The following is an 8,844-nucleotide window of genomic DNA, read 5'->3' as shown; positions in this document are numbered from 1 at the left end:
CTTTTTACTCATCAGTATTTATAGCACACAGCAGCATCCAGTCCATCATGTTTGGTACTTTGCTATTTAACAAGCAAATGAATCCATCACAGATGAGTTTTGTTGTTCAGCTGTTGCTGGACTCTGCCCTTATGGGAACCTAAACCCGATGATGGTCTTTGGGCATGAGTTGCTTTGCAGCACAAAGGGCCAAGCAAAAGAGTACAAAGGAGCCCAAACGCAAGATGCTCAGATGTATGCAGAGAATGCAACATGACAAACTGCTAGGTTTGGTTAAATCGGGACTGTTAATTATAGCAGTTTAAATTGGGTTCTGACTCAGATTTTGAATTCATAGTGGCAAGATGACAGCCTGGAGAAGGTGTTCGCAAATGGCTGACTCAGAGGATGATGATCAGCACGACGGTGCCTTCTGCCTGTGCTAGTACTATGTGTTTATAGGAGCGATGTTATAAGGTGACAGTTGCCAGTTCAGCTCCACCCCTTGATCTGTTCACCAGAGATTATGAAGCCTGGAAAGACAAAGTGAGCAAATGGAGGAAGGAGCATATTAATTGGGTGAGTACAAAATGGCAATCCGCCATCTCTCTTAGTGCTCTGTCCTCTTCTTTCCACATGTAATGCTGGATTTCCAGATTTTTCTGTAGACATCCAGCTGCTTCTGACTTGAGTTGATGAAGTGGCTTCTGAGGGAAGAATGACTATTTCCTAAATACTCTCTCTGAGACAGAGCTGCAGAATGCTGGTTCTCCAATCCTGGATCTCCAAATTATGAGACTGTGGACAGGGGAGGCCACAGCCCCTGGTCCCCACTGGGAGACCTAGGAGCCCAGTGCCCTTGGTGGGGTTGCAGGAGCCAGGGGCTCCCAGGACCCTTCCAGCATCTGGGGGTGCCAGAACCTGGGAGCCTGGCACCTCTCTGCAGGGATGGACACTCTGGGGAAAAGCTGCCTGATAGGAGGGTTGCAAAACCTGCCTTAATTTCTGACCAAATTCCGCAAAAATTCAGCACTGGTGCTGGAAATACCAGATCTAACAGATCTCCAGTGTTGTCTCTCCTCTCCCTAAAATGATTTTGCTTTTTGCTGCCAGTTTTCCTTGAAGTCCTTTCATTCATGCTTTCATGCATAATTAAAATGTCCAAGATTTCCTACCATGTGTACCCACGGTACAGATTAGCTTGACTGTTCAAATGGTTGCTGAAATTCATTTGCAAACATTGTAGGTGACTAAGTTTCATAACTGTACTTTGTGAGTTACAAGCGGGGGTCAAAAATCTTATACCACATGAATAATGTAGCTAACCCTTGCTTTGATCTTAGAAATCCTTATACCTGTGCTTGGCTGGGTACTGCTAGCCAGCCACTGAACGGCAAGTGGAGAGGATTTGTTACAAACTACTTGTGACTGAGCCTGAAGCCAAGAAGTAACATCACTTATCAGTTGCTTGTAGAAATAATGTATAGCTCCTGAAATTATTGTTTTCAAATCTCTAACTCTGCTCTAATAATTACTAGAATTGGGAGACTAATATATTCAATGAATTTCATCCATTGAATAGCTGAGAACAGATTGTGATTCCCCAGTCTATTTGTTATTCAAATGAATTCAACAGATACCTTTTCTAATATTTAACTCTGTGGATTGAAAGCAAATATCCACAGTATGTAGTTGCTGATGCTTTGATAAATCATATGGATCATTCCTGTTTCCTGACAGGAACACAGGGCAGATGCCTAAGCTGAATCCTTGTTTATGCAAACATATGACTGGATTTTCACAAGAACTTACAGATGTGGCTTTAAAAACTGTTTCTTTGTGCCTTTTTGTTTTGTTTTGTTTTGCTACCAAAGGTCTGTTTCCCAAATTGTCACAGAAAATGAACACAAAGGAAATTTTACTGGGGCCAAAGCAAACTTATTTACTCTTTTGTTTTGGTTTGGTTTGGTTTTTTTTTTAATGAAATATCTATGAACAGACTGTGATTGAGGCCCTGATGCAGAAAGGTGATTTATGATAGGCTTAGCTTTAAATGTGCGGTCCTGCTCCCATTGAATTCAGTGTGACTGAGCAAGCATAAAATGAAGTATGAGCATTGTCTTGGGAAGATCAGAGCCTAAGCTAAGATTATCTGACAACTTTCTGAATTATTCAGCTCTAATAATCACTGTTTGGACACTACTCCTAAAAGAACTAAATCTGCCATCACTGCTTCCCTGTCCTCTAGATGACCAGAATCATGGAATATTGACACTGTTCCCCTGCGCAAATAAAAACAACAAAGATAATAGCGAGCATCCACAAACATATGCACTCTGTAAGGGAACAAACCCTGGACAAATGAACAGTCATTCTGGATTTCCTGGGGGTGGCAACAATATTTTTCACAACATAACATATTTCATCAACAATTTCTTTTTTTTGTTTCAGAATAGATTTTTGGAAGTAAGCAAGAACATTTCTGAAGGGCTTCCAGCAGGATTTCACAGAGTTTAGGCTGTGTGTAGCTGACAGGAGGAGGGTGGGCAGAGGCATACCTATCAAAGATCATGTAATCCTGTTTATTAATCCACTGCAGAAATCCTGCAGGCAACATCAGGGAGCCTGACCACTGGCAGAGAAGAAACTGATATTCATGTGTTAACTGAACTGTAATTATAATCTCCACACAATTTCCTGGAAACTACTCTTGTGTTGGGAGGACTCTTCCTGGTGGCTTTTGTGCCACTGCTTTCCAGTCTGGGAGGCCATCCTTACAACTACACTAACGGTGCACTGCTTTCAGGTTTGTGTGCCTGCTCTACAGAGAAGCCATATAGATCCATTACACAAACTGAACCTGATTCGCAGTCTTTGCTGTGAAATAGATGTTCTGAAGGTGGGGAGACATCCTCTAGCAAAAGCATAAAATCAGAGTGAAGCATCTTTCCCCAGCTACAAACTTATGCTTAGCCATATGAGAAATGTTCTTACCTACATTTGTGCCTGAAACAACTCAGCTGGCAGAAGGAACAAGGCATAGTTACGGAAATTTACAGGGTTTTATGTTCTCTAGGGTATAGATGTAGTGATGGATTTACCAGTCAAGAAGAAGGCTGGGAGAGAAGGGAAGACAAGGCATCTCCAGATCAGCTTGCAGTTTGGATGAGCAGCTCTGTTACTGTTTATGGCTGTCTCTATTCACCCAGCTACGACATATCCCACCGGTATGTTGTGGGTATGTCACCTTTGCCTTTCCCCTCACCCCTCTGAATACATTTGTGGCTGTGTTTGCACCACAGAAGATGCTCATAGGGTATTTAAACAAGGGATAGCCCAGCCCGTCCTCTGGGAAGCTACTATCAATGCTGCCAAACTCCAAAATGAAATGCTGCCGCCACAATCAGTCATTTGAACTTTGAATGGCCCTGGGAATGGTTTCCTGTACAGGGAACCATTCCCAGGCAGGACTGCTGCTGCCCAACCACTTACTGCAGTGAAGAGGGCCCATATGGTGGGCCAGTTTCTGACCGCTCATTGTGGTGAGGTGGTGCAGTGGATGGAGGAGGCAGAGTGGCTCCCAGAGCTGCTCTGAAGAATACAAAAAGGCAGGTGGGCAGGAAGCAAATAAAAATGAAATAAATAAAAAGGCAGGTGGGTAGGATGCAAATGGGGAGCAAGTGGTGAGACAGGCTGGCAGGTGCTGGGGATGGTGGGAGGATGCTGGAGGGCACAAGCTCAGCTCTTCATGCTTGTTGCACCTTCTCAGGGCTGATGACCTGCAGCAAAGCAGCCGAAAAAGCAGGCATTGTTTCAAAGCACTTACCCAGTCATACTTACAGGGTTTGTACATGTTTGTTAGAGGTTGGAAGCAAAAGTGTGAGCAAAAACATAAGGCAAGCCCTAAGGACAGATGTACTCTGTGAGACAGTGTAATCTGGTCCTGCTGCTTACCAGCTTTACACCTGGTTAACTCTAGGTCAAAATGAAGCTATATAGTCAGAACTGATTATTCATGACCCCAGACAAGAACATAACCTTTCTATCTTTAGACTCCATTGAAATGGCAATACCCTGATTATAGAATATTTTTCCGCTGATTAGGAATGCGGGCTCTACAGGTCACTGGGAGTTCATGCTATTCCCTTGGCATAAGCAGATGTCTTCAAGATAAACCTGTACTAAACACATCAACAGCTCCGCACTATCTTTTATGCATTAAGGGTGGGGGTGGGGGGTGGTGGTGGAGAGAGAGGGGGAAAGAAAGAAAAGGAAAGGAAAAGAGAGACAGCAGCTTGCTGAAGACTGAAGAGACAGATGACTCCAGGAGCTGGGTATTAATTTATGAACATCGAGCAAATAATTGCCCTTCAGGTATTGGCTCCTGGGCTCTGCAGCACATGGTTACCAATCTGTAAGCAGGCCTTATTGTGGAAGTACACATCTGAGGTAAGGAAGATGTGCTGCTCAGCCTATAAGTCCTGTGGGACTGTGCTGGCTTCATGCAGGGCCATGGCAGGCATCTGTATTGTGCTCCCCGCAGGGAGATGGTGAGGAGCACAGCACGTAGGCACCTGGGTAACCATCATCACAAGAGCCTGTGCAAACTTGATACAGCAACATCTTCACTCCTATTTCTTTCTGCCCTCTGTTTTGCTCCTTCTCTTCACTTTATCCCCCTGCCCCACCACAGTCTTCCTCTCTGCCTTCTAGCCACTAGCCACATTTTTCGCTTGCATTGAGATCTCCTTCATCTTTCCTTGTCCACCTTAAGCAAACCTTCACATCTGTAAACTTTATTCCTTCCTGATCTGCTCTTTTCCTGATAGATTTTCCCATTTCTCCTTCAGAGGTATGCCTTATTCCAGTTGCAGTCTATCCAGGATCCTCTTCTGCTCATTGTTCTTGCTATAATTTTCTCTTCTATAGCAAAGGTGTCCCTCCTAAAGACAACCAGTCATGTTTCCTGGTGAAGTTACCTCCATCTGCCTTCCCATCAATCTTCTCCGTACCAACTGCTGTGATTCAGCTGGCAAGCACCATGCCCTCCTTCCAGCCCATGACCTTCCTGAAATACTTGCTCACTGGAGGAGACAGTTGCTTGCATTGCGGTGCCAGCAGAGAAGTGGGGTGACAGGCTGTATTTCTCTGAGCAGGCACGATGGCTGTACCAGTCCAGAACTACACTCTTTACTTTCCAGACAAATAGCAAGTATTTTATTTTGTTGGCCAAGTGGGAGAGCTGAATAGTTTGCATCCTCATGGCTTATAAATCTTCATGTGACAGGTCATGATGGTGAAGGCATCTGCCATGCTTTGCTCTTTGAGAAGCAACTGGCTGAATTTCAACTGCTATAATACAGAGTGCTGTTTAACATGAAGATAGCCTCTCTCTCCTGGTTGTTTTCTGGAAGGGTGATATACTGCCTAGCTACATCTAGCTGTGCAATGAACACTGTAAGCATACCCCTTGTATGGTTTTATCCTGCAGGATACTAAAGCATTTGCAGTTGATACAGATGCAGGACAGCATCAGCTATCCTTCAAGCTCCAAGCTGGGATTTTGACCTCACTGCTGCACAGCCATTTTCACCTGAAAAGCAGAGATAAATAACAACCCATTATATGTCTTTTCCTGGAGATTCATGGGTGGATCCTCCCCAGATGTCTGTGGCATGGGCAAGCCTTAGATACACAGGAGGATACATGAGAAGCCCCCAGAGGGTAAGGGATCTATCCAAAGTCAGTGTTAGTTGTATATGATGGGCACTGTGCCTGTGAAGGGAAAGGAATTGCCAAGATGTCGGAATTAACATTTTGCTGGAGCCATAAATAAGTCAGGGCTGTATCTTGTGTGCCGTAGGAATGCTAATGCTCCTGGTGAGGCCAGGGGAACCGGCAGCAGAGGAGAGGGGGCTGCAGGGAGCCACGCACTGCTGCTGGAGTTGAGCTGAAGCAGGTTTGTACGGGCTGCTCAGTCCAGGATGAATGCACGCACTGCCCTTTCTCTTTTTCATGTAGAAAGTGGCTCTTCTGTCACAGTGCCTTTCCCTCAGTCAGCAGAAATATCTGAACACAGCTAGAGGGGGAGGCAGGAGGGCCAGACTTGCTGAGGTACCTGTATTTTTCTTTTCATTAGCAGAAGCATCACCTCTGGTTCCTCCTTTATCACCTCAATTTCTTAGTACCATTTCTTGCATGAATGATAACATTGTGATGCCAGCAGTATTGAAGGACTGCTGTAAATAGGGGCATTTTTAACTCTGAGCAGTTTTTTTGTCTTCAGTAGGACAGTTTATGTATTGTTCACAACAGGAAAAGAAAAAGCAAGGCAGGAAAACCTGTTTCTCAATGGCACCTGTGATGTCTGTTATAAATCTGTGTTATTGAAGGGGAAACATCTTCTCATCTGCCATGTAAAAGAAATTAAGAGATAACATCTGCTGAGAAATATGACCCAGGCACTGAACACATCTTATTCCATTTCCTCAGATATTTACAGGATACAGTGTACTGGTAGGGCTTTTTCCACATGTTACATCTATATTTGCTATCTCTTTAAACATAGACAAATCCCATTCCACATAAGATGACTGTGCCTCTCTCTCTTTACTGTTAACAAGCTCAGCTCTCTTAGCACATCCTCATGGGGCTAGTGTCCCCAGCCATCTTGCTGGCCCTCCACTGAACTTGTTCCTGTTTACCAATGCCTTTGCTGTTTATCAGGGAGCTCAAAAGTGGATGCAGTATCCTAGGTGGTCTAATAATTAAAGAGAAATAATCCCTTGCCTCCATCAGCTGCCTCCTCCAGAGCAGGGAGTCACCCACCACCATCATCCGTACAGGGAGATATATTTCCACAACATATGCAAGCAGCAGGCAGTTAGAATGTGATATCCCAGTGATTTGTTTGTTCCAATTGGGCCCTCAATAGATTCCCACTTCTCAAGGCCCCTGCGTATTTTGGGGGAAAGCACAAATCACAGAATCATAGAATAGTTTGGGCTCGAAGGGACCTTCAAAGGTCATCTAGTCCAACCTCCCTGCAATGAGCAAAGACATCTTCAACTAGAACATGTTGCCCAGAACCACATCCAGCCTGGCCTTGAATGCTTTTTCCAATGTTACGTTGGTCTTCTAAAGGCTGACATCACCGTCTGCTCTTCTTCTGCCACAAAGGGAAACAGCATAAAAAATTCCCCTCTTTTTCCCTTTGATACTTAAATAGCCTCTGGTATCACATACTAGAGTAGGTTACACTATTTAATATAATTTACCTTCCATAGTGGTCCTGTGAGACAGGAAACTAGTTTCATTCTGAATTTATGAATATGTAAATGACGCACAGAGAAACTAATAGACTTACCCAAAGAAAGATTGTCACAGAATAGGAGCCTGAACTCATACCTGCTCAGCTAACATGCTCTGTGTAATGGCTATTTGTTCTTTCCTGCTTCTATTTTGGTGTCCTGTTGCATTCGGTGATGAGCTGACCTGTACCACTGCACTCTGTGGAGATGTGCTGCAAGCTGCAATCTGACCCCTCACACCTATGGAAGTGGGAAAGGGCGTGGGCTAATCTGTCCGCCCATCAAAACCAACAGCCCCAAGGGATGCTGAACTTTGGCATCTCCTTTCTTTCTTACGCTACCTCAAAATGAGCTGATTTCTCATGTTATAATACAAATACAAAGCATTGCAGAAAGCTAATTCTTCGAATGCTGAACAAGGAATACTAGTGGAATAAACATGATCTTCCTATGGCTAGTCTGCTTTTCTGTTTGGTTTTGGCATCAAACTTTCTCTGTCCCTCTTTGGTTTGTTTCAGTGCACAAACTATACATGGATCTCTAGAGCCTCCACTCCCCATTTCATCAAAAAACTGGAGTATGAAAGGTCTGCAGAAGCCCTGGAGGGAAGTAACACAATCCCAGATGTTGTAGGATCTATGTCCCAGCTGCAAGGAACCTGCATGTGGCAGCTGGTTTTGCACAGCCATCAACAATAGCAGCTGGAGGGGCTCTGCTCATCCCCCAGGAAGAAACTAGCATGAGGAAAAGAAGCAGGCATTGTGTACAGGATATCACATTGCCACATTTTACGTTTCCTTTTGTTATAAGACAAGCAAGAAAGCAGTGAAAAAGAAAGCAAAATCAGACATGTCCCCTTGCATTTCTGCCTGCCCTAGAAGTACCATGAGATAATGCCTCCCCCCCTTCCCAGTTATGCTCTTCCCTTTTTCCCTTTCTGATCGAGTCCATACGAGATCAAAGTTTTTGTTATTGTGTGACCTATTCTAAATACCCTTCTTAAGGTGGGGGAAAATAAAGATGGCCTATAAGCAAAATGAAAATGAAAAAAGAATCACAAGCTCTGGAGCCTGTCCAGTGAGTGTGTATTCCTAGTGGGTTTTTCCTCGTCACCTGAGAAAAAAGACACATTGGGAGAAATAAAACAAAATAGACGTTTACATCCTCACTAGAGAAAAAGCAGTTTCTGTATTCATTGTCGCTATGTTTTGATATATGCTTAGTTGTGTTATGTCCCGGCATCATCTAATTTCCATATAAAGTGTAGCTACTTCCAGTTTTACTATATAGTGTTCAGGGGAGACTTTGATTTGTGTGCCCCAGGGTAGATCTGAGAAATGCATAATTTTCTTTAAGTCCTTTCTGTCATGCACCATCAGTAAATTCCTGTACAGATTACAACATGGATGTTTAGTCAGAGGTCTGCACTCCCACGGTGTGGGAGGCAATAATAAATGTAAGGACCAAAGTGGAAGAAAAAAAAAGGTAAAATAAAAGAGAGGAAGAGAGGGAGAAATTCCATTAAGAAAGGTTACTGAATCAAAAATAATTTATC

Source organism: Strigops habroptila, chromosome 6 (assembly GCF_004027225.2).
Source record: "Strigops habroptila isolate Jane chromosome 6, bStrHab1.2.pri, whole genome shotgun sequence".
Taxonomy (NCBI): Eukaryota; Metazoa; Chordata; class Aves; order Psittaciformes; family Psittacidae; genus Strigops; species Strigops habroptila.
The sequence above is the reverse complement of the archived record's forward strand: the minus strand, read 5'-3'. Positions refer to the sequence as shown.